This window comes from Lagenorhynchus albirostris, chromosome 14 (genome assembly GCF_949774975.1).
Source record: "Lagenorhynchus albirostris chromosome 14, mLagAlb1.1, whole genome shotgun sequence".
NCBI classification, from domain to species: Eukaryota; Metazoa; Chordata; class Mammalia; order Artiodactyla; family Delphinidae; genus Lagenorhynchus; species Lagenorhynchus albirostris.
This window is the reverse complement of record NC_083108.1, coordinates 77,592,271-77,618,642: the sequence shown is the minus strand read 5'-3', so window position 1 is coordinate 77,618,642 and position 26,372 is coordinate 77,592,271. Positions and strand designations below refer to the sequence as shown.

Here is a 26,372-nt window from a genome sequence, read left to right as displayed (position 1 = left end):
CGGCAACGGGGACCTCGCGCCGGCGGCGACTTCCGGGTCGGGAACTGCCCGAGGACCGCCTAACTCTGCTATCCTAGAGGGAGTAGAGAGGCCGCCTGACGCCCCCTTCGCCTTAACCCCATCTCCTTCATCGCCGTCTTTAAAATCCTCAACGGGTAGTGGAGAAAGGCGGAGACAGGCTCTCTGGAGTTAGGCAAATCCTTGGGTAGGCCCAACCGCGGCAAGGACCCCGAAGCTCAGAGGCTACTTCCGAAAACAGCCGCTAGGCGTCGCCTGGAGCCAAAACTAAAGAGGGTTTTTTTTTTTTTTTAAGGGACTTGGGAGGCAGAAGATTTGAAGGGCTCTTGGCAGGTGGAGGTGGGCTCTTTAATTTAAACAGGTGAACGACATGAACCATCCCATTTATAGGTCGGGAAACCTAGACATTTAGAGTTCGTGTAATCATCCCGAAGAAAAGGAGCGTGGCTCCTCCCCTGACTGATTACAGCTTTGTTAAGAACTAAAATAAAAACGAGGATGCTAATATTCCATCCTGGGGTCAGTAAAACTGTATTTTCCCAGTCGGTGGGAGTCCTTTCTTTTTGTGTAGGTTTGTTCAATACGGTATTATCCCGACTTTACAGATAAGAAAAGAGCTGTCAATTGCCTTTAAAAAAAAAAAGCGTCCAGGCTGCCTTGTTTAGACTCTCAGACCCAGGTCCTCTACAGTACAGCTGCCTCATATTTCTCAGAATATAAATTTTTTAAAAGGTGGTTTTCCCCAATCCAATAACTTGCTAACCAACTCTCAACTGAGCAAGTGGAACATTTGCCTGCAGAAAGTTAATTAGGCTCAGGAAAGGAAGGTGCTAGCTGGTAACTTGGAAAACAAGAGAGTTGAATATCTGCATGAATTAATTTGTGTGATTATCTCTGAGTAGAAGGGGACACGGTGTTATAAGCTTTGCTTAATGAACAAATTGAGGATGTCCTTTGTCTTGGTGTGCGTAGCAAGAAAAGGGATGGTTAATGGTTTGTCCAAAGTAACCCTACTCTTTACGTTGCACCCAAGTCTCCATAGAAAAAAAAAATGTAACGTACAAGCAGTAAACTTGAACACAGATGTAAAAGCCAGACTGGAACCCAGTATTCTCATTCTCAGATCCTTTGTGACCAAATTTATCTCTGAATTGGCCCCCACAGAGTCTCCTCAAAGTGAAAAAATATATTCTCATCCCGTTTATTTTAACATTCCTTATTTTCTACCTTGTTGTAATTAAAATCTTGCCTGTACTTGTGAGGGATTCTTCCTCCCAACAAAACTCAAGAATTTTCAGAATGGAATGCTGCAATGCTAAATAAGAGGCATTCTCATGGCTCCCTGTGGGTCCACCGTCAACATTTAAACTAGAATTTCAAAGCTGTCTCTTGTCCAAAGGATGAAGTTATTTTCTTTATGCTGTTAGGTCACGTCTAAATTATTTGTAATTGACTATCTTGACCAACTTGCGTTTCCATCAATAGCAATAATCATAGACCAAACCAAGCACCAACATTTTAAAAATGAGAGTTCATCAATACAATGATATATCGATTTTTTTAAAAAAGAGTTGATATCATTGCTAATTGGTTTCCTTTCAAGACACTGGCATTTTTATCTTGCTAACATTTTGTCTTCTTTTTAAAAAATATTCATTTATTTATTTGGTTTCACAGGGTCTTAGTTGCGGCACATGGGCTCCTTAGTTGTGGCATGTGAACTCTTAGTTGCAGCATGCACGTGGGATCTAGTTCCCTGACCAGGGATCGAACCTGGGCCCCCTCCTTGTGAGCATGGAGTCTTATCCACTGCGCCACCAGGGAAGTCCCACATCTTGTCTTCTTGGCTGCAAATAACATCTGTTAATGATCATGCATTTTTTTATATGACTAGACAGAACTGAATACTTGCGTTGTGAAAATCTACCCCATTTCTTCTGTCCATATTGCAACTGGTAGCATCAACACTCAGTAAAGGATGAGGACCTAGTCAAAAAAATTCTCTCATGACTTTAGTCTTACCCAACTTTTATAGTTGTCTAATATGATTTTGGACAGTCTGTAAAAATCAAGTTCCCTTAAAACCAAGTACCCTTTTTACCACCTTAAAATCACTCTACATCCCTTCCCAAAATGGCACTCAGTCACATCGCTCAGGAGACATCTACATCCAAATTCATTTCAGAGGAAGTACTGCCAGCACTCTTCTACAGGCCCTCTCTACATACCCTAACACTCAAATCTTAAAGGGGAGCATCTTAATTAGAATGGGTATGATTTTAAAACACTAGGAAAAACATGAATAGTGTTTAGAACACAAATTTTGTTAGCAGGAGTTAAAAAAGAGTTAATGATGGAAAGTTTTCTAAGAGCTAAGTCCTGCATACATCTGACAATGCTTAGGAACAAACTGTGTTCCTGAAGTGAAACAATGTCTTCACAAAGTTCATAAACTTTAGGATTTAGGGGTGAAGGTAGCAGTTTTCAGTTTCCAGTATTGATTTAATCAACATATCCAGTTTCACAAAAAATATATAAAGAATGGCTCCGAGTTAACACCATGCACTTTCACCCCTGGCAAGCTCCATCTTGCAGCTTGGATCAAGATGGGTCTCTGGTTAGCACGTGTTGCACTTGGGTCAAAGTTCATTATACTTTGGCCACTAGTTCCCACAAAACCATTAAAATCATTTCCTGTGGCCCTGAAAAAGAATATGTTGAACAGGCTTACTGAAGCCTTGCTAAAGCTAACAAGGGTTCCCCTACCACACAGTTCCTGTTCCTACTTGTCAAAATGATTATCAGTGAGTATTTCTTAAGTTTTGTCCTTGTACCTATCAAAATGTGCCCCGTCAGTGTTGAGTGCCTGTGTGCTGAGTATGCATCTAGTACATAGATTTTTTTCCCCCAACAGCATCAAACTAACGTCTCTAGAACGCAGTGCAAGTAAGGGCAACTCCCTTGCCAAAGATATAAAAGACTTTAAATCCAGGAAATTTACAAGTCCTGAGTAAATAAATGCCATTATTAATTTGTGGCAGAATTACTTAGAAAGCTGTGCCAGGTCTAACGGGGGAATGGGGGCCTCAAAGGCTCTAACATGGTGGTCCCAGGGAGTCCCAGAGGGCCTCGGCCTCTGGGAGTCTCCCAAGAAAAGTAAAGGCTCAGTGGGGAGTGCCATGAACTTTGACCCCAACTCAGCACAAACAAGGCAGACCGCACCCGAGGCGGGCCAGTGGGTAACTGAAGTTGCAAGCTCTTCCGCATCTGAGGAAACCCCGCCCCGTCCCGCACCGCCCACCTTCAACTTCGCCAATCCTCGGGCGCCATCGACAGCTCGGCGTCCCAGGCACCTCCAATCAAGTACCTATATCCGGCCCCAGGTCTGCGCCCCACGATCAGGGAAGGTCAGTAGAGAGCCTATCGGAGCCTGTCTGGGGGCGTGGTCGGGGGCAGGGGGCGGGCGGGCTGGGACGGCGGGGCGGAGCGCGCTCGGCGCAATCGGGTGCGATTGGCCACCCCTGGCAGGAGCCGCACCTCGGACAGCAGCAGCGGCGGCCGCGGGAGGGTCCGTGTGGCTCCCGGTGGTGGCGGCGGCGGCTGTGGGGACCTGCGTGAGAGAGTGGGACCCGACGCGGAGACCGCGGGCGGAGGTTCCGCGCGGCCGGACCCGACACTGAACGACTGGACCCGGGGATCCACCGGGGAACAAGCGGCAGAAGAGCGAGTCGGTAACAAGTGTGGGAGAGGAAGCGGCGGCGGCGACGCCGGGCCCGGGGTGGTGACAGCAGGTCTGAGGTGAGAGCACCGGGGCGCGGAGAGGTGACAGAATGAGTCGGGGCGAGGGGACCCAGGGCGGAGTGGGGTCGGCGAGGACCCGAGTGAGGGGAGTTCCGGGAGTGGGTTTGACAGTCTGGACTGTGGAGAGGAGATCCCCAGAGGGGCCGGCCCCGCGGGTCTGAGAGGGAGACCCCGAGAGGACTTGGGACAGAGCGGGTGTGAAGGGAGGGGACCCCCAGAAGGGCTGAAAAAGTGGGTCTGAAGGGGCACCCCCAGAAGAGCCAGGACAGTGGTTCTCAAGGGAGGGTACCCTGAAATGAGCAAGGACAGCGGCTCTCAGCGGCAAGGGGACCCCGAGAGGGCTTGGGACAGCAGGTGTGTTGGAGGACCCCGAGAGGGGCTGGAACAGCGACTGTGACGGGGGACCCCGCGGGGGCTGGGGACCCGGGTCTGAGCGGGGACCCGGGGGGCGTGCGGTGGAGGCGCGGCCCCGCCCCGCTTGGGTGAGAAGAGGGGGCCTGGGTCCGGGTCGCGGCGCCGGGTGAGTCGGGACAGCCGGCCTCCGCTCCCCGGGTGCACTCAGCCGAGCTTCCTAAGGGTGGAGTGGGAGACGGGGGATCGCCTGAGCCCCCGTGACTCTGTGGGTGACTCTAAGGAAAGGGGATTATGTAATGAGACATCTTCTAGGAGAACGCGCAGGCTGGAGGGTCTGGCCGAAGCGCGGGGATCTTGGAAAGGGCAGGAGCGAGGGGCTGGGGACCTCTTCTCACTGGCCCCCTGGCTTCCCGTTTGTTTCTCCGAGTTGGGCTTGGATGCCTTGAAAGTGAGGGGCTTCCTGAACTCGATAGCTTCATCAGGATGAAAAAGTTGGAGAGGACTTCTTTAACTCACCGCAAACCGAGTGGAAAGGGAAAGGGACCCTTTTGGAGATGCAGGTTTTGGGTTAATTAGGCTGTTGATTTTGATAGACCCTGCCTTTTTCACTTCGGCTCAGCAGAGAGCTTAGAAAGTTTTTCAGGTTCGGCAGCACGTCCGTATCAGTGTTTACAATGCAGACTCAAAGGAACTATATACTAAGGTGGACTGTTTATCTTTGATGTGTTGGAAAGATAGTTGGAAGATCAAACTAAATTTTGAAAAGAGGTTTTGGAGTCGCCAAACTAACAGCACTTTCCGATTGGATTTCTAATTCTAAAAGCTACCAGGACTGAGTTTTAGACATAATTTCAGGACAGGCTAAGGATAGAGATAAGCCTATTTAAACCGGACACCGTACGCGCTGGTGGGAGGCAAGTGTGTGTCTATTAAAATGCTGAAACGAATAGTGGAAAGCGATAGGGGGTGGGAATTGGGGGGCAGCCTCCTACTTTGATGGATATGAAAATTAAACTAATGACCAGGCTAGTTGTTTGGAATACTTAGGATTGTTAATACCGCCCCGACTACTTCTCGAATGTTCTCTTGAATGCACACGCTTTGTTACGGTTGCACACAGCAGTTTTGCATTTGAATGTTTTAACCTCTTTTTCTCTGTGTTGCTTCTCCTCACCCCGTATCGTTGCGACGAGCTTCTTTTTCATAGAAGCAGACTTAGAAAATGATGGTTTGGGGGAAATACTAGGGAATGTAATTATTCTATCATTTTGCAGTTATTTAGATATCTTCTTTGTTTCAGGTTTAGAATAATGTCTTATTGGAAGCCTTTGCCCATGTTCAGTAATGGGCAACTAAGAGGAAGAAAGGAATGCTGTACTGTTTTCCAAAGACATAATGTAGAAGGCTTACAGAGAACTGCCTATTTAAATCCAAGACAAAAATTACTGAAGACATCTTACATCAGGGTGATAATAAGTAGAGGGAATGTGTCATTTGAGGATTCTTATTTGATATTACCTGATGCAGAACAGTTTTTATATGGTTTCAGAGAGCATGGAGCTTGGTGTGGTTATGAAAATTCCACCAACTAGACGTCCTCCCCTAAGAAACAGAAGTTATGGAGGTGAGGGGAACAACAGTAAATACACAAATACAAATTTAAAATATGAGACACTATATTTAAGATGTATTAAGTGTAACTTCTTTTACATTAAATTTATTTTTCCAGAACCCTAGGTAGAATTCAAGTAAAAGTAAGGTCAGCTAACTCAAGAGAGTTATTTACAAGGGGCATGTATTCCTTATGTAGGGCATGTAACCTAGGAGTCGGTATTTGGAAGGATTGGGAATCTCAGTAACAGTAATTCTGCAAAGTAATAGAAATGTTTAAATGTTTGAGCATATAAGCTCTTGCATCGTGCTTGTTAGCTCATTTCTGTCTGGTGCAAATGAAAAGTGTCATTGTAATAGAGTTTTTAGTGATAGGAAGGGTCTATAGTAACTATTCCCAGGGACAGGGGGTGGGGGTGGCAGGTAGGTTAGGAGGGTAGGAATTCTGTGGGAATTTATTTTCATTTGTTTCACAAAATAAAACTACACTTTGAGAAGCTATTAATATGTAAGTTAGTTACACCTATGCTCATTTTAACTCTTTTCTTTTCAATTGAAAGATATAATCAAAAGAAGAGTTAAGAAGGAGCCTTACACTTCCATATGAGTGGTTATAGCCACCGGAGAATGCAGGTTCTTTTTGGTGTAGAGTTCTTAAACTATCCTTAGTCTTAGTTTAGCAGGATGCAAGTAGTGCCCAGTAAATACAATAACCCACTTTATACTTTCTTTACCACTTGAGTCATATACAGTCAAACCATTGTAATCTCAGAGTCTACCTTGATATCTAATTTGGTTTAATGTTTAAGCCAACCTGAATAAAAGTTCTCATTGCTTGTCAGTGTTCATACTTGTTGGCTTCAGTGGTATGAGAGAATGAATGAAAACTAACTATTGGTACTTTAGAGTCTGTTTATTTAGAGTTTATTTTAGAGCCATTAAAAGCATCTTTCCTTTATAGTCTTTTCTTCCAGTCTTTGTTTCTTCCCTCCCCCTAAAAAGAAAGCACACTGACAGACAGACAGAGGGAAAGCTTCCATCGAAAAGTGCTTTGTGACTGTCTTAAGAGAAAACTTCTTTTCAATCTTCAGTGAGAGATTCCCCTCAATCAGAGAGGATAGTTTTGAATTAGTAATTTTGAGTTATGGGATAATGTACAGTTTAGTTTTGTGATTATTTAATTATAACATCCATTTAATTGGTTACTTTGTCATTTGTAAGGATACATTAAAAGTTTGTTACTATTCTTAAACTCAGAGTGACCTTAGTAAAAAAAAATTAATGTCTAACTAATTATGGATTAGATGTGTTGAATATATGGGCCAAAACGTGATGTAAGTCATTTACAAGCTATGGGCAACCAAGTTAAAAACAAGTATTCAGAATTTTTATGATAGTAGGAATTAAATTGATAAATTTTATCATTCCAGGTACATGTTATTAAAGTTACCTAAATACTTTCTTTTTTTTTTTTGCGGTACGTGGGCCTCTCACTGTTGCGGCCTCTCCCGTTGCGGAGCACAGGCTCTGGACTCGCAGGCTCAGCGGCCATGGCTCACGGGCCCAGCCGCTCCGCAGCATGTGGGATCCTCCTGGACCGGGGCATGAACCCCTGTCCCCTGCATCGGCAGACGGACCCCCAACCACTGCGCCACCAGGGAAGCCCTACCTAAATACTTCATAAATCAACCTAATGCATTTTTTTCTGCCTGACCTGAGATTTGTTAGAGACATTGGAGTATATTTAAAGTCTTTGTAAATTATTTCTATTTTACAACAGAATGACATAGGAGTCAGTTTTTTGATTTAACACAGATCTGCTCCTAACCATGGTCTGTCTCACAAATACACGTTTATCACCCCCAGAGTGAGTGAGAAAAGGAAGATGCCTTGGAATAAACATTTTACACCTAGCAAAACCTACTCCCATGTGGCCCATGTGGCTTTAGCTCCTAACCCTAGGAATTGACATACTGGTGTCTAATGTTTGGGGCCCTTTCACCTCACCCCTGGCTTCAGTGAAAATGATGGATACCAAAATCAACCCCATATTTGTTATGCTTATTATTTTAGTCAATTATCAAAGTACTCATTGGAAGACTTCAATTTTACTTCTTTCCACTATTTTTGATGGACAACGGGATAACCTTTTATTTCCAAATCAAACTAGGACTCTGCAGTATTTATTTTTATATGTGTCACTTTCTGTCTAGTAACACTGGCTTTGGTCCATAGCAATCAAGGCTTATGACAATTCAAATACATTTTATTTACCCATTACAATAGATGGCACTAATCAAGGAAGAATGCTCTTAAATAAAGTAATAACCTCATTAGTCTTGGGAGTAGGCACACAAAACAGAATTGGAGTTCATGGCCAATTTTCCATTCTATTCTGAACATTAGCCTTTACTTTTTGAAGACTTTGTGTGTAAATACACAGATATTTCCCCAAACCACATAAATACAGTTTTTAGCTGATCTGGGTCAAGACTTAATAGCAGAGATACAAAATTACATTATGCTTCACGTACCTTTATGCGTCCCGTGTCTTTTGTGAAAATTTCTCTTCTGTCACTGTATACCAGTTCCTTGTTTACATGTGTTTTTCTTTCACCAATTTGTGAGCACGTTGAGGTTAGAGATGGTCTTGATCATCTTTGCATCCCCACGCCAAGTATAGTACCAGGCACAGAGTATGAAGGATGCTCACTAGATGTCAACTGAATGAGTGAATGAATTAATAATCAGTAAATTAGTAGATTATATTTATGTTCACATTTAGTTTCTTTTTTTTTAGAATTTTATTTAATTTTTATACAGCAGGTTCTTATTAGTCATCAATTTTATACACATCAGTGTATACATGTCAATCCCAATCGCCCAGTTCATCACACCACCACACCCACCCCCACACAGCTTTCCCCCCTTGGTGTCCATATGTTTGTTCTCTACATCTGTGTCTCGATTTCTGCCCTGCAAACCGGTTCATCTGTACCATTTTTCTAGGTTCCAAATATATGCGTTAACATATGATATTGGTTTTTCTCTTTCTGACTTCACTCTGTATGACAGTCTCTAGATCCATCCACGTCTCAACAAATAACCCAATTTCGTTCCCTTTTATGGCTGAGTAATATTCCATTGTATATAAGTACCACAACTTCTTTATCCATTCGTCTGTTGATGGGCACTTAGGTTGCTTCCATGACCTGGCTACTGTAAACAGTGCTGCAATGAACATTGCGGTGCATGTGTCTTTTTGAATTATGGTTTTCTCTGGGTATACACCCAATAGTGGGCTTGCTGGATCATATGGTAATTCTATTTTTAGTTTTTTAAGGAACCTCCATACTGTTCTCCATAGTGGCTGTATCAATTTACATTCCCACCAACAGTGTAAGAGGGTTCCCATTTCTCCACACCCTCTCCAGTATTTGTTGTTTGTAGATTTTCTGATGATGCCTATTCGGACTGGTGTGAGGTGATACCTCATTGTAGTTTTGATTTGCATTTCTCTAATAATTAGTGATACTGAGCAGCTTTTCATGTGCTTCTTGGCCATCTATATGTCTTCTTTGCAGAAATGTCTATTTAGGTCTTCTGCCCATTTTTGGATTGGGTTGTTTGTTTTTTTAATATTGAGCTGCATGAGCTGTTTATATATTTTGGAGATTAATCCTTTGTCCATTGATTTGTTTGCAAATATTTTCTCCCATTCTGAGGGTTGTCTTTTTGTCTTGTTTATGGTTTCCTTTGCTGTGCAAAAGCTTTGAAGTTTCATTAGGTCCCATTTGTTTATTTTTGTTTTTATTTCCATTACTCTAGGAGGTAGATCAAAAAAGATCTTACTGTAATTTATGTCAAAGAGTGTTCTGCCTATGTTTTCCTCTGAGAGTTTTATACTGTCTGGTCTTACATTTAGGTCTCTAATCCATTTTAGGTTTATTTTTGTGTATGGTGTTAGGGAGTGTTCTAATTTCATTCTTTTACATGTAGCTGTCCAGTTTTCCCAGCACCACTTATTGAAGAGACTGTCTTTTCTCCATTATGTATCCTTGCCCGCTTTGTCATAGATTAGCTGACCATAGGTGTGTGGGTTTATCTCTGGGCTTTCTATCTTGTTCCATTGATCTATATTTCTGTTTTTTGTGCCAGTACCGTATTGTCTTCATTACTGTAGCTTTGTAGTATAGTCTGAAGTCAGGGGATCTGATTCTTCCAGCTCTGCTTTTTTCCCTCAAGACTGCTTTGGCTCTTCGGGGTCTTTTGTATCTCCATACATATTTTAAGTTTTGGGGGTTTTTTTGGTTCTAGTTCTGTAAAAAATGCCATTGGTGGGCTTCCCTGGTGGCGCAGTGGTTGAGAGTCCGCCTGCCAATGCAGGGGACACAGGTTCGTGCCCCAGTCTGGGAAGATCCCACATGCCATGGAGCGTCTGGGCCCGAGAACCATGGCCACTGAGCCTGCGTGTCCGGAGCCTGTGCTCCACAACAGGAGAGGCCACAACAGTGAAAGGCCCGTGTACCACAAAAAAAAAAAAAAAAAAAAAAAATGCCATTGGTAATTTGATAGGGATTGCATTGAATCTGTAGATTGCTTTGAGTAGTATAATTGTTTTCACAATGTTGATTCTTCCAATCCAAGAACAAGAACATGGTATATCTCTCCATCTGTTGATATCATCTTTAATTTCTTTCATCAGTGTCTTATAGTTTTCTGCATACAGGTTTTTTGACTCCCTAGTTAGGTTTATTCGTAGGTATTTTATTCTTTTTGTTGCAGTGGTAAATGGGTGTGTTTCCTTAATTTCTCTTTCAGATTTTTCATCATTAGTATATAGGAATGCAAGAGATTTCTGTGCATTAATTTTGTATCCTACAACTTTACCAAGTTCATTGATTAACTCTAGTAGTTTTCTGGTGGCATCTTTAGGATTCTCTATGTATAGTATCATGTCATCTGCAAACAGTGACAGTTTTACTTCTTCTTTTCCAATTTGTATTCCTTTTATTTCTTTTTCTCCTCTGATTGCCACGGCTAGGAGTTCCAAAACTATCTTGAATAATAGTGGTGAGAGTGGACATCCTTGTCTTGTTCCTGATCTTAGAGGAAATGCTTTCAGTTTTTCACCACTGAGAATGATGTTTGCTGTGGGTTTCTCGTATATGGCCTTTATTATGTTGAGGTAGGTTCCCTCTATGCCCACTTTCTGGAGAGCTTTCATCATAAATGGGTGTTGAATTTTGTCAAAAGCTTTTTCTGCATCTATTGAGATGATCATATGGTTTTTATTCTTCAATTTGTTAGTATGGTGTATCACATTGTTTGATTTGTGTATATTGAAGAATCCTTGCATCCCTGGGATAAATCCCACTTGGTCATGGTGTATGATCCTTTTAATGTGTTGTTGGATTCTGTTTGATAGTATTTTGTTGAGGATTTTTGTATCTATATTCATCAGTGATATTGGTCTGTAATATTCATTTTTTGTAGTATCTTTGTCTGGTTTTGGTATCAGGGTGATGGTGGCCTCATAGAATGAGTTTGGGAGTGTTCCTTCCTCTGCAGTTTTTTGGAAGAGTTTGAGAAGGATGGGTGTTAGCTCTTCTCTAAATGTTTGACAGAATTGTCCTGTGAAGCCATCTGGTCCTGGACTTTTGTTTGTTGGAAGATTTTTAATCACAGTTTAAATTTCATTACTTGTGATTGGTCTGTTCATATTTTCTATTTCTTCCTGGTTCCGTCTTGGAAGGTTATACTTTTCTAAGAATTTGTCCATTTCTTCCAGGTTGTCCATTTTATTGGCATTCTTTTGCTTGTAGTAGTCTCTTAGGATGCTTTGTATTTCTGCAGTGTCTGTTGTAACTTCTCCTTTTTCATTTCTAATTTTATTGATTTGAGTCCTCTCCCTCTTTTTCTTGATGAGTCTGGCTAATGGTTTATCAATTTTGTTTATCTTCTCAAAGAACCAGCTTTTAGTTTTATTGATCTTTGCTATTGTTTTCTTTGTTTGTATTTCATTTATTTCTGCTCTGATCTTTGTTGTTTCTTTCCTTCTGCTAACTTTGGGTTTTGTTTGTTCTTCTTTCTCTAGTTCCTTTAGGTGTAAGGTTAGATTGTTTATTTGAGATTTTTCTTGTTTCTTGAGGTAGGCTTGTATAGCTATAAACTTCCTTCTTAGAACTGCTTTTGCTGCATCCCATAGGTTTTGGATTTTCGTGTTTTCATTGTCATTTGTCTCTAGGTATTTTTTGATTTCTTCAGTAATCTGTTGGTTATTTAGTAACGTATTGTTTAGCCTCCATGTGTTTGTGTTTTTCACATTATTTTCCCTGTAATTGATTTCCAATCTCATATCATTGTGGTCAGAATAAATGCCTGATATGATTTTAATTTTCTTAAATTTACTGAGTCTTGATTTGTGACCCAAGATGTTATCTATCCTGGAGAATGTTCTGTGCGCACTTGAGAAGAAAGTGTAATCTGCTGTTTTTGGATGGAATGTCCTATAAATATCAATTAAATCTATCTGGTCTATTGTGTCATTTAAAGATTCTGTTTCCTTATTTATTTTCATGTTGGATGATCTGTCCACTGGTGTAAGTGAAGTGTTAAAGTCCCCCACTATCATTGTTTTATTCTGAATTTCCTCTTTTATAGCTGTTAGTAGTTGCCTTCTGTATTGAGGTGCTCCTATGTTGGGTGCTTATATATTTATAATTGTTATATCTTTTCTTGGATTGATCCCTTAATCATTATGTAGTGTCCTCCCTTGACTCTTATAATATTCTTTATTTTAAAGTCTATTTTATCTGATATGAGTATTGCTACTCCAGCTTTCTTTTGATTTCCATTTTCATGGAATATCTTTTTCCATCTCCTCACTTTCAGTCTGTATGTGTCCCTAGGTCTGAAGTGGGTCTCTTATAGACAGCATATATATGGGTCTTGTTTTTGTATCCATTCAGCAAGCCTGTGTCTTTTGGTTGGAGTATTTAATCCATTCACATTTAAGGTAATTATCGATGTGTATGTTCCTATTACCATTTTCTTAATTGTTTTGGGTTTGTTTTCGTAGGTCCTTTTCTTCTCTGTGTTTCCTACTTAGAGAAGTTCCTTTAGCATTTGTTGTAGAGCTGGTTTGGTGGTGCTGAATTCTCTTAGCTTTTGCTTCTCTGTAAAGCTTTTGATTTCTCCATCGAATCTGAATGAGATCCTTGCCCAGCAGAGTAATCTTGGTTGTGGGTTCTTCCCTTTCATCACTTTAAGTATATCATGCCACTCCCTTCTGGCCTGTAGAGTTTCTGCTGAGAAATCAGCTGTTAACCTTATGGGAATTCCCTTGCATGTTATTTGTCGTTTTCCCTTGCTGCTTTCAATAATTTTTCTTTGTCTTTAACTTTTGCCAGTTTTATTATTATGTGTCTTGATGTGTTTCTCCTTGGGTTTATCCTTTATGGGACTCTCTGAGCTTCCTGGACTTGGGTGGCTATTTCCTTTCCCATGTTAGGGAAGTTTTTGACTATAATCGCTTCAAATATTTTCTCAGGTCCTTTCTCACTCTCTTCTCCTCCTGGGACCCCTATAATGCGAATGTTGTTGCATTTAATGTTGTCCCAGAGGTCTCTTAGGCTGTCTTCATTTCATTTCATTCTTTTTTCTTTATTCTGTTCTTCAGCAGTGAATTCCACCATTGTGTCTTTCAGGTCACTTATCCATTCTTCTGCCTCAGTTATTCTGCTGTTGATTCCTTCTAGTGTATTTTTCATTCCAGTTATTGTACTGTTCATCTCTGTTTCTTTGTTCTTTAATTCTTCTAGGTCTTTGTTAAACATCTCTTGTATCTTCTCGATCTTTGCCTCCATTCTTTTTCCGAGGTCCTGGATCATCTTCACTATCATTATTCTGAATTCTTCTTCTGGAAGGTTGCCTATCTCCACTTCATTTAGTTGTTTTTCTGGGGTTTTAGCTTGTTCCTTCATCTGGTACATAGCCTTCTGCCTTTTCATCTTGTGTATCTTTCTGTGAATGTGGTTTTTGTTCCACAGGCTGCAGGATTGTAGTTCTTCTTGCTTCTGCTGTCTGCCCTCTGGTGGATGAGGCTATCTAAGAGGTTTGTGCAAGTTTCCTGATGGGAGGCACTGGTGTTGGGTAGGGCTGGGTGTTGCTCTGGTGGGCAGAGCTCAGTAAAACTTTAATCCACTTGACTGATGATGGGGTGGGCTGGGTTCCCTCCCTGTTGGTTGTTTGGCCTGAGGCAACCCAACACTGCTGCCTACCTGCGGTCTTTGGTGGTGCTAATGGCGGATTCTTGGAGGGCTCACGCCAAGGAGTACTTCCGAGAACTGCTGCTGCCAGTGTCCTTGTCCTCAGGGTGAGCCACAGCCACCCACCGCCTCTGCAGGAGACCCTCCAACCCTAGCAGGTAGGTCTGGTTCAGTCTCCCCTGGGGTCACTGCTCCTTCCCCTGGGTCCCGATGTGCACACTACTTTGTATGTGCCCTCCAAGAGCAGAGTCTGTTTCCCCCAGTCCTGTCAGAGTACTGCAATCAAATCCCTCTAGCCTTCAAAGTCTGATTCTCTAGGAATTCCTCCTCCCGTTGCCAGACCCCCAGGTTGGGAAGCCTGACATGGGGCTCAGAACCTTCACTCCAGTGGGTCGGCTTCTGTGGTATAAATGTTCTCCAGTTTGTGAGTCACCCACCCAGCAGTTATGGGATTTGATTTTATTGTGATTGTGCCCCTCCTACCGTCTCATTGTGGCTTCTCCTTTGTCTTTGGATGTGGGGTATCTTTTTTGGTGAGTTCAAGTGTCTTCCTGTCGATGATTGTTCAGCAGTTAGTTGTGATTCTGGTGTTCTTGCAAGAGGGAGTGAGAGCACGTCCTTCTACTCTGCCATCTTGGTTCAGGCTCCCCACGCTTAGTTTCTTATCTTCACTGAGGGCTTTTAGTACATCAGAAGGGTGTTAAAATAGTGATTCTGTTGGAACACAAGAACAAATGTTAGCATTATTTATCTGCCATGTAAGAAACAGCATGATAGTGTGAATTGGAAAGAGAAAGGGCCTCAGACTCAGAGAGACCTAGGCACCTATTTTCGCTTTGTCACTATGCCAGCTGGCTTACCCTTGTTAAGTTACTTAAGTCTTTAAAGCTGTCAATTCTCTCATCTATAAAATAAGAATACAGAACTCACAAGATTCTTATAAGGAATAAATGAAGCAATTTATGTAAAGCACCAAATGCAGTGATAAATGCATAGGAAGCGTTTAATAAGTGGCAGCTGCTTATTATTTTAATCACTTGAAACAATTTTTTAGTGCTGTTTTTTGCTTTACTCTCAGTATCTAATCACTTGCTGAATCCTACAGCTCCTGGCTCCAAAAAGAATAATTAAGAGATTCATACATAGGGAAACTGAGCCTCAGGGTGAGTGACTTCCCAAGGCCGTACAGACAGAGATAAACTTGACCACTGTGGCCTAGATCTGTTTTTTCAACTGAAGACACTTTTTACTTTATACCTCTTAAAGGTCCAAGAAAGAGCTAATGAGAGCCCTAATAATGGGCTAGGGAAGGACTGTGACAATTTTCCAGCCTCCTTCTTTTTCGTCCTTCCTATATACACTGTTGCTCTCTTATTTCCCCCTAGGGTACAGCTGTGATTTTGTCACTCCTGTGTTCAAAACCTTTAATACCCCTTGGCCTACTAAATTCAGTACAGATTTATCAACCTGTTTGGGGGCTTTGGGATTCCTAGAGCCCCATAATCTATCTATACCTGTATCTATATATCTATGTCTGTCTCCTGTGCCCCGGCCAGAACAGCCTGCTTACAGTTAACCACTTACTGATTTGCCACCTTCAGGCATTTATTCCTGCCATTTCTTTTCCCTAGAATGCCTTTCCTGTTCCTCATACTTCAGACCTCCTTTTTTTTTGGCTGTGCTGCGTGGCTCGCATGATCTTTGTTCCCTAACCAGGGGTGGAACCCAGGCCCTGGCAGTGAGAGTGCCAAGTCCTAACCACTGGACTGCCAGGGATTCCCCAGACCTACTTTTAATGCCATCTTTCTTGGGCCCTTCTCTGATCATCTTTTTTGCTACTCTCTCCTTTAAATTCCCTAAGTACTTTCTTTGTGTATTTTCTTATTACACTAATATCCTCTGTGATCATACATTATAGGGTTTGTATTTGTCTGATTCTTCCTAAATGTCCATCTTCTTGATTTTAAAAGGACGGTGTCTTACACATCTAACCAAGCGTCTTGTAACTAGTATCTGTTCAATAAATATTTGTCGAATCGCGTTAAATTTAAACACTTGTTTTAGGTTCAAAAATAATGTTTAAATATAATTATTGCTACCAGTGAAGATAACGGATAGTTCTTAAGTGAAGAACTTACTTCTGACCCTGACAGTTGGTAAATTGATGCCACCGGTAGCAAGTATTTGGAAACTTGAATGTCCACATTCAGCATGATAAGATTCCCTGAAGTGGCCTTTGAGTGTTGGGGATTTGTTGTTTTGTTTCCTTAAGTGATGTTTTTATCTGTAAGGAATGGGTTCCAACTTCAGGTCTTTGGACGTCTGTTTACCTTCCTCCAGGTATTAGGAACAAGTGAAATAAGATTTTCGGTCATTTGCAACAGAACGTGGTATTCAGTTGAGTCAGAGATGGAGGCTGGGAGAGCTCTATTACCCTGGTCTTCCAAAGGGCAGTTCCTTACTTTGTGATACAAGCAACTTGCAACTGTGAACAAATAAGCTTATTATCCTTATCTTTCATATTGTATTCTTCTCCATATTGGGGAGAGGGCACCATTCTGACACACCAGATATTTTATTTATGTCTTCGTTTGTCTTATATCCCTACACTAGAATTTGGACTCCATGAGAGCAGAGATTTTTTTTATTCATTGCTGTCTCCCCAACTCATAAAACAGTGCCTAACTAGCATGTAGTAGTTGCTCAATAGAGATTTATTGACTGACTAAATAGATGAATTTGGCTCTGGGAATTCCTCCAATATGTTGGCTAAAAAGAAGGTTTCGTTATTTGAAACATAGGAAGTAAAATCCTAAGGAAATAAAGCATGTCTGGGAAGAGTAGAGTTTATCTGTATTTTATTCTCTGGGCTTTACTTTTTTTTTTTTTGGAGCAGGCTTGAATTTAGTGTATTTTTGTTATATTGAATACAAATAAAAGCCATTCCTACCACGACATCATACATCCAATATGACTGTGTCCCAGTCTGGCTACAGTCAAAGAAAGCTATGTTCATTGTAATAAAATCTAATGGAAGCTGCTAAAATGGCCCTTAGGCGGTAAAGGCTTGTAAGACCAAAATTATAACAAAATTCAGTACAGGGGCATTATCCCATTAAAAGCACTTCACTTGTTTTTCTTATATCCTGATATTAACCCTGAAAATTGGTCAAATCAAGCTCCTGATGTTAATTTGAGGTTATCAGTTTTCTGCATGTACAAGTAATTGGGTTTGAAATGTGTTTTAAGCTTGAATTAAAAGAACTTAGTCATTGGTGACTCATGGTGAGAAGTTTTTCCTTTTCCCTGCTGGAACATATGCCGCTGCCTCCAACCTGGCATTTTGCAAACATTGAAAACATAAAGAATTCTGATTTTATGTACTAGGTTCTGGAAAAATTCTTTTAACTTTAAGGTAGCGTGGCCTTAATTACAGTGCTTTTTAGTAATAAGCACTACAATCGACCTTCCAAATTTCCATACAAATTTCTTTAGTCTCTGCCTTTATGGAAGTTTTCTCATTACATATGAAATAGTCAAAAGTCTACTACATGGTGTATGAATGACCACAGGGACTTTGTTTTGTTCATTACTGTGTTCCTAGAGCTTAGAACAGAGCTCTGCACAGAGAAAGCAATTAATACGTATTTGTTGAGTGAAGTCACATACCTTCCTAATAACAGTGCATCTTAGAAAAATCATGAAAGTATTGACATAAATTTTCTCCAGCCCTTTTGAATTAGGTAATTACCAATTCACAATCAACCTAATTTGGGAGGCTCTTGGTGTTAGCCCAAGGTAGTTCTGCCCTAATAGTTCTCAGCATTGATTGTGCCAACCTGAAATCTCCTTCAGTGGTTCAGTTACCAAAGGAAGGGTGAATCGGCAACACCCATAGGCAGTTGCACCTGTGGGAACCGATGGGCGTCATAACAGGAAATACTTCAACTTGCAATACCGATAGTAATGAACAGCGCCCAGGTCCCGCTGTTTTTATCTGCAGTTCCTTTTTTTAGGATTGTACAAGGTTTTCTTTGAGTTTTTTTTAATATAAGTTTACAAGAGAATTAACTTTAAATGTGAAAATTAAAATGTGAAAGGTTACTGGCATTTTCTTCATTATCAAGGAATTGGTAAGGTGTCCTCCTTTAAGTAGGTTCTTTCTTTACCTTCTATTGTTGTGTCCCCCGAAACCTCACTCTGGCACACAGGAAAGGGGGAGATGCAGGGTACGTAAATGTGCAATAACTAAAACTTAAGCTGATACTATCCATAATAACAGCCAGTTCTGATATTTACATGATACCATAACGGTAGGCATTGATAGAATTTCATAAATTTAACTGTAAGATTTGTTTAGCTTGAGCCAGTTTTCCTCTGTTGTAGGGACTGGAGGAAAAGAATCAGGAAAAGTTCTTTACAAAATGTCGAAATGTAAAGCTGTATAAAATGCTGTTGGCGTTAACTGTGTGACGAGGAAGTATTCTCTGTAAGCCTCATTTATAAAACTGTGTCTATAATAACTTCCTTTCTCAGGACGAAGGTGCTGATAGCATGGTCTTGTTCTTATGACTTAAGTGTAGTTCAGTTTTATCTTTCCTAAGTGAATAAGAGGCAGCCTTTTAAAGAAAGCCATCTCCGGGGCAATTTTAACTGATTGCTGTAGCTAAATAAAGAATTTTTAAACTCTTTAGTATGTTGGATTGGGAATGTAGGACAGGCATTTGAGAAGATCTACTGAGAGTAAGCTTGGTGTTTTGTTTTACATTTAATGTTTTATTATAAATATGGTTTCTGTCTAAACATAGCTAATAAACTCTGTTGAGTTTCATGTGAATATTTATGGCCTTAGCTCAAAGTCCAGCTGAGAGTAATCAACCTCAAAAGTCACTGGATTCATATGCTCTATTTATTTTAATTTGTAGTTTGATATTCTACAAATAAATATTAGTGGGAATTTTTTTCAAAGTGTTTGATTTTTCCTTACTCCTAGGTAAGTAAGGTAAATACTGAGCCACAAATAAAACATCAAAATCTTGCCAGAAGAGTCTTTTAAACAAAAATTTTAAATATATTTAAGGACATCTTTATTAAATGGATGCAGTTTATGGTAATGAATTATATTATTACTATAAGACAGTATTTCAGAATTAAGCTACTCAAAATGGCACACTATTCATCCTGGAGATCTTAAAAAATAACAAGGCCACTTCCTATTTTTCTTCTTTTACAGAAAGGGATAAAAGGAAAGCAGAACAGTTTTTTTTTTTTTGGTTTTTTGTTTGTTTTTAATGTAATACCACATTTAGAGGCAGAAAAGTCAGAAGATTTGATCACATTTACTTTGTTTTGTAATTTTTTTCTTTGTTTAGTATGTAAGGATAGTTACTTGTTAAAGTACAAAAATAAAATATCTTAAAATATCTTAGGCATGAGGTAATAATTTGTGGGACTCTAGTCCATGAAGTGAAATCAGATGAAGTAGGCAAGTAGATAAAATTTTTAATATCATAGTTTGTATGTCAGAAAATTCACACAAAATATTTTATAAACCAGGAAAGCTACCTTAATAGTTTTTTTCCCAAATTTACTAGGCTCTTGGAACAAGGTTTAAATGAAATGTGTATAACCCTGACTTCTAAACTCCTAGTATTTTATATGTTAGATGTGTAAATTAAAGTCTTACAGTTGTACATAGGATACATTTTCATTCAAGAAGCATTGCAGTGGATATTACTGATTTGGGGACACAATTCTATCTTACATATAGAAAAGGAAATTAAAACCTTCAAAGAATCTTTGAAATATGATCATATAGCATGATTTTTTTCCTTAAGATTTATGAATGTTAAAGACCTAAAAGTACGAATTAGGTAAATTTCAGTACTCATAGATAAGGAGGACTTTTATGGTTGTCTGAGCATTATATTAGCACTCCAGAAGTATCCCAGTCAGAGTTTGCATGGGGGTGGGGCAGAGGAAGTTGCTGCGGCTTCACAGTAGTGACAGGTTATTGCAGATTGTATGGCTGCCTGCCAAAACACCACTAGTTGGAGGGAAAAGTGGTAGTTACTAATTGCATCCTATTAATTTGTACGTTTATTTAACCAGTTATAACTGTTTGCTGGTTTCATACACAGATGACAAGTTTTAAGCTTCTGAATTACTTGACATGTGCTAAATCTTCTTAAGTTTGCCATGGTCATATCCGTTATCTTCAGTCTGCAGAGATCCCACTGACTCTTTTGTGAAAGACCATGTGTTAGCAGAAAAAAAGCGGGGGTGAGGGGAAACAGAACTTGAAACTATAACTGCTTTACTCTCTAGTGAAGAGTGTTGCGGAGTTAAAATGTAAAGTGTCCAGTCATATTTAGACAATTTCTATAAAAACTATAAAAAAGTAATCATCTCTTGTGAAGGAGTTCGCAGTTCTCAATTGTTCTAGTTCAGCTTGAAATTGAGATTCTTACTGTTGCAACATAAAAGGAAGCTTTGTGGAGGAAATATAACATCTCTGCCCAGATGCATAAGGAGGAAAGTTATTTTTAAGAGTGTTTTCTTATGAATATATGTTATTCATAAGAGAAGAGAAGTATTTTAAAAAGCTAGTTTCTATTTCAGGGTCATTGGTAGGAGTTATGTAGGTTGCTCAGGTCACTGGAATTCTATCAAGAAAATACTTTTTTTTTTTGGCCACACCACACAGCTTGGGGGATCTTAGTTCACTGACTAGGGATTGAACCCATGGCCTTGGCAGGGAAAGTGTGGAATCCTAACCACTGGACCACCAGGGAATAACCAGAAAACACTTTTTTAAAGCATTCTGATGTCACTAATCAGCCTAATTCGTCTTGGCCTGGCTGATCTAAGTAACTTTTTTTTTTAATGTGAATCAAATTAAGATCTTGAGGTCCTGTCAATACCATGAAACAGTCATGTAATATGTGTCCTACTACAAGAGGAGACAGTTCCCTCCCATTTCATAGCAGTGTCCCACTCTCCTTCAGAAATAGAGTGCAGTGTCTTCAGTATAAGGAAAGGTGAGAAACGAGTCAGGGAATCTGTCCATTTGTGTCACTGATGCTTCCTCCCAAACCCTTTTACACAGTGAACAGCATGCCCTGGTTCCTTATCTCTCACTTTTGGTTGCGCTCACATATATTTGGTCTTGGCAGTATAATGTAACGATTCACAAGAGCGTGTCAGATGCACACATCTGCCACTTACTAGCTCACTAGCTTTGTGACCTTGTACAAATCCCTTAACTCCCAAAGCCTCAGTTTCTTCAACTGTAAAATGGGCATAATCATAGTACCTACCTCACAAGATTGCTGTGAGGGTTAAATGAGATTGTGTACGAAAAGCACAAGTCCAATTGGCCACACATGGTAAAGGAAGAGCTCAGTGAGTGATTGTAAATAGGGTTATTTTTGCTATTTGGGGACATTTCAAGTCTTGTTCACAGTTCTACTAGCAAATGATCATGAGAAGAGATATAAAACAATGCATGCAATCATGTACAGATAGTAGGGTCAGCGTTGCAATAATAGAATTTGAAAGGACCGTGGGAGCATGTGAATGAAATCTATAAATCTTCTTTATGCCATTTCTGTGCTTACTACTCATTCTAAGGGGAGAGTGGAAGCGGGGACTGCAGATGACTGTAGACTTAAATATTTAGTCAAAAAAATGAGTCTGCTAAATTTAGCATTAGTAACGTTTTTCTCCTTGTTTTTCACTTCAGAGGGTTTCTTCCCAATTTGATAGCACAACTCAGGAAAGCAGCATGGCAAAGTGTTGATTTCTTAATTCATTTTCTCAAGAGTTGGTTTTCTTCTGACTGGATCACTACCAGATGAAGTCAGGATTGTGTTTCAAGATTTTAGATCAGCTAAAAAAAACAAGTTGGGTTTTTTGGGGGTGGGTTGGGTTTTTTTTGTCTTTTTTTTTTTTTTTTGTCAGAGGGGGACTAGGACCAGACCGTAAGAATACACACTTGAGTATAAAGAAGAATGTTTTTGTCTTTTCACCGTGTTAGTCTCTGGGGGCTTATATCCTGTAATGGGTTAATTAACTTTGTATTGAAAAAAGTATTGAAAAAACAACTAATTTTTACCTAAGCGGATTTTCATGGGGCTGTGTTAGCAAAGCAGTTGTGAAATTTGGGGGGCACCTGCAGTAAATTTACTAAACAAAACAATGAAACTACTTAATAGGGTACTTGAAAAACATTTAGGCCTTGTGAATGTATTTCTAGCGTTTGAAATGTCCAGGTCTTAATCTGTGGCATGACCCTTGTACCTGGTAGCCAGTCCCTGGATTAGTCTATGCCTCTTCCTTGTTTCTGGTACCCCCTAATTTTACAGTCTCAAGGCCCATCACATTGCCATTAAGATAAATTAAGATCTACCTGTGTGCACCTATCCCACTCAGACCCCTATCCCCTCATTCCTGGATTGCCTTCCATCACTTCCATCTGTTTTTTCCAACTCTTCCTGATTAACCCTCTTTAAATGCTACTACTTTCAGCACGTCTCTCCCCTTATCTGAAAGATTCATTGGTCCTCTGTTTTCCACCACATTAAATATAACCTCTTCTGCCGGACTTTTGACGCCCTTTCTAATCTGTCCCACACTGCTTATCCAACTTCATTTCCTATGTTCCTTGGCCCATTCTTTCTGCTCTGTTGAAGTCAGTCTGTCTCTCAAACACTGTACTGATTCAAGTCTGTGCCTCTGGTACTATTTACTTCACTCAAAAAGCCCTCCTCCCTTCTCTCTGTCTATTTAGATTTTACCTTTTCTTCAAAACCCTGTGTAAAGTTTACTTCCTATTTGCTTTTCCTAACTTTTCCTATTTCAGCTCTTACTGTTTTGCTGCAAACTCCCAGGTGATTTTATTTTTAATTGAAGTATAGGTGATTTACAATGTTGTGTTGATTTCAGGTGTACAGCAAAGTGATTCAGTTATACATACATATATATCTATTTTGTTTTAGATTTTTTTCCCTCATAGGTTATTACACAATATTGAGTATAGTTTCCTGTGCTATATAGTAGGTCCTTGTTGGTTATCTATTTTATATATAGTAGTGTGTATATGTTAATCCCAAACTCCTAATTTATCCCTCTCTGCCCCCTTTCCCCTTTGGTAACAATAAATTTGTTTTCTACCTCTGTGGGTCTATTTCTGCTTTGTATATAAGTTCATTTGTATCTTTTTTTTTTTTTTTTTAGGTTCCACATATAAGTGGTATCATATGATATTTGTCTTTCCCAGGTGATTTTTTTTTTTGGCTGCGTTGGGTCTTCGTTGCTGCACGTGGGCTTTCTTCTGGTTGCAGTGAGCGGGGGCTGCCCTTCTTTGAGGTGCGTGCGCTTCTCATTGCGGTGGCTTCTCTTGTTGCGGAGCACGGCTTCAATAGTTGTGGCATTTGGGCTCAGTAGTTGTGGCTCGCGGGCTTTAGAGCACAGGCTCAGTAGATGCAGTGCACGGGCTTAGTTGCTCCGCGGCATGTGGGATCTTCCCAGACCAGGGCTTGAACCCATGTCCCCTGCATTGGCAGGCGGATTCTTAACCATTGTGCCACCAGAGAAGCCCTCCCAGGTGATTTTTAAATTAGCAATCCAGTGAATGAAAATGTGCATAGCATTTTATATCATCCATTGTCTTTTCTTCACTAATGATGTAAATATTTTGAGTACAAGGACTGTATTTTACAGTTAAATCTTTCACTGTTCCTAGCATAATGCTGAGATACCTGACTATGATTTGAAGGAGAAGAAAACAAAGTAGTAAATCTATTTCATCATACTTGCCTAAAAGTAAAGTCAGCATTCCTAGTGATATTGAAGGGACCTGAGTATTTTTCCAGTTTGGGTCAGGTCTGTCACCTCATTTATAGAAATATGCAAGGCAAATGAAGATAGTTTTGTAACTGGTTATAGTTTGACATGTTTGCATTTCTTTATGAGAAACTATGTATGTATATGTATATATGTATTTGTGTGTGTGTGTATCTATCTATATGATTTTGTTTTCTTAAAATGATACAGCCAGCCTCACATGAAGAGATTTAGTTCTGATATTAACAACCTTCCATCCTTTGCACAATAACAATAGATTAAATGTGAGCAATACATTTTGTATAGACAAGAAGTATTCTCACCCAGTTCTTTAAGTAAACTAAGTATAATTAAGTGCCTACTGTGTATAACTTAGGCTCTGCGAAGGGATACTGACATTAATTACTTACTGATTCCTGCCCTCGCGAAACTATTAGGCAATTCTATTAGGGAAGACAAACCATATACTCAGAAGCTTAAATATAAGAATACTTGTTACTTCAATTAAATGTCTGTTGCTTTAATTCTCAGTCACTCTCCTATCTTTTGAAATAGTACGTGCCTTCCTTTGTATTGATGCCAAAGAGCATATAGGATGCCCAAATGAAAACTTCTTGTTGTGTTTTCCCCTTTATTTTTTCCAGTTTTATTGAGGTATAATTGACATATAACAGTGTATTATTCCAAGGTATACAGTGTAATGATTTGATATATGTATATATTGTGAAATGACTACCACAGTAAATTTAGTTAACATCAATCAAGGGATATAATGTACAATATGATAAATAAAATTAACACTGCTGTGTGTTATATATGAAAGTTGCTAAGAGAGTAAATCCTGAGAGTTCTCATCACACGCACACAATCTATCCCTTTACATAGTTATACTTTTTTTTCCTTGTGAGAGAGATTTTAAGATTTTAAGATTTACTCTTGTAGCAACTTTCAAATATACAATACAGGATTTTTAACTATAATCACCATGCTGTACATTACCTCTCCAGAGCTTACCTGCCTTATAACTGTACGTTTTTACCTTTTGACCACCTTCACCCATTTTCTCCACCTGCCACCCCCCGCCTCTGGCAACCACCAATCTCTTCCCTGTATCTGTGAAATTTTTTTTTTTTAGACTCCACGTATAAGTGAAATCATACTGTATTTATTTTCTCTGTCTGACTTATTTCCGTTAGTAATGCCCTCAAGCTCCATCCATGTTGCAAATGGCAAGATTTCCTTCTTTTTCACAGCTGAATAAAACTGTATTTTATACACACACACACACACACACAAACACATAACCACATTTTCTTTATCCATTCATCTTTTGATAGACACTTAGACTGTTGCCATGTCTTGGCTATAGTAAATAACGCTGCAGTGAACACGGGATGCAAATATCTTTTTGAGATCATGATTTCATTTCCTTTGGGTATATACCCAGAAGTAGAATTGCTGGATCATTTGGTAGTTCTGTCTTTAAATTTTTGAGGAACTTGCATACCATTTTCCATAGTGGCTGCATCAATTTACATTCCTACTTTTTTAAAAATTAATTAACTAATTGATTGATTTTTTTGGCTGCGTTAGGTCTTCGTTGCTGTGCACGGGCTTTCTCTAGTTGCGGCGAGTGGGGGCTACTCTTAGTCGTGAGGTGGCCCACGGGCTTAGTTGCTCCGTGGCATGTGGGATCTTCCCAGACCAGGGATCGAACTGTGTCCCTTGCATTGGCAGGTGGATTCTTAACCACTGCACCACCAGGGTAGTCCCCCTACTTTTAAAAAAAATATGTGCCTTACTTTGTATTGATGCCAAAGAGCAGATAGGACACCCAAATGAGAACTTTTAAAATACAAAATGTTTTATATATGTAAAAGTATGGATATTTGGAAATGTCTAGTTAATGCTTTGGATTTTGCGTTGATGCTTGGTTGTAGATACAGCCAGTAATAACATACTCTTTATTCATTTGTTTATTCAATAAATATTTACTGAGTATCTATTTGTGTTAGACCTTATACTAGTGCTGAATAGGACTATGTCTTTTCTTTAACTAATAAGCAAAAAATTAAACTATTTGGCTAACGCAATTCTGTAAAGATCCATGTGATGCTAGAAAAACAATAGGAAGGGCACTGAATCATCCCCTATCCTGATTACCTGATCTAGTGTCCAAAATATCTATTCTTTATTCCTGGTTATGCTTCAGATTTGTCTCATAAACTTAGACCCATCATTTAAACCTGTTACTCCACAAAATGGAAATAATAACAACTGCTGATTATTGAATGCTTGCTAGGTACCAGATATTGCATATGTGCCTTATATAACAAGTATCTCAATCAATCTTATAAATCCTATTATTGGGTACGTCTCTCTCTCTCACACACACGTACGCACATGCACACGCACACTTTACAGTACATTGACAGAGAAGTTATGTTTTTGCTCAAGGTCAGTGGAAGAACC

At 39.8% G+C, this 26,372-nt stretch overlaps 1 protein-coding gene across 2 annotated transcripts in view; it reads left to right on the top strand.

The window, feature by feature from the left end:
• The first annotated feature begins 3,549 nt into the window (after window positions 1-3,549).
• Window positions 3,550-26,372, top strand: part of TAOK3 (TAO kinase 3) — a 184,450-nt gene continuing 161,627 nt past the window's right edge. For both annotated transcript variants that reach the window (XM_060120945.1, XM_060120944.1), the window contains exon 1: window positions 3,550-3,816. The gene's annotated coding sequence lies outside the window, so the exon portion shown is untranslated. The remainder of the gene's footprint in view (window positions 3,817-26,372) is intronic.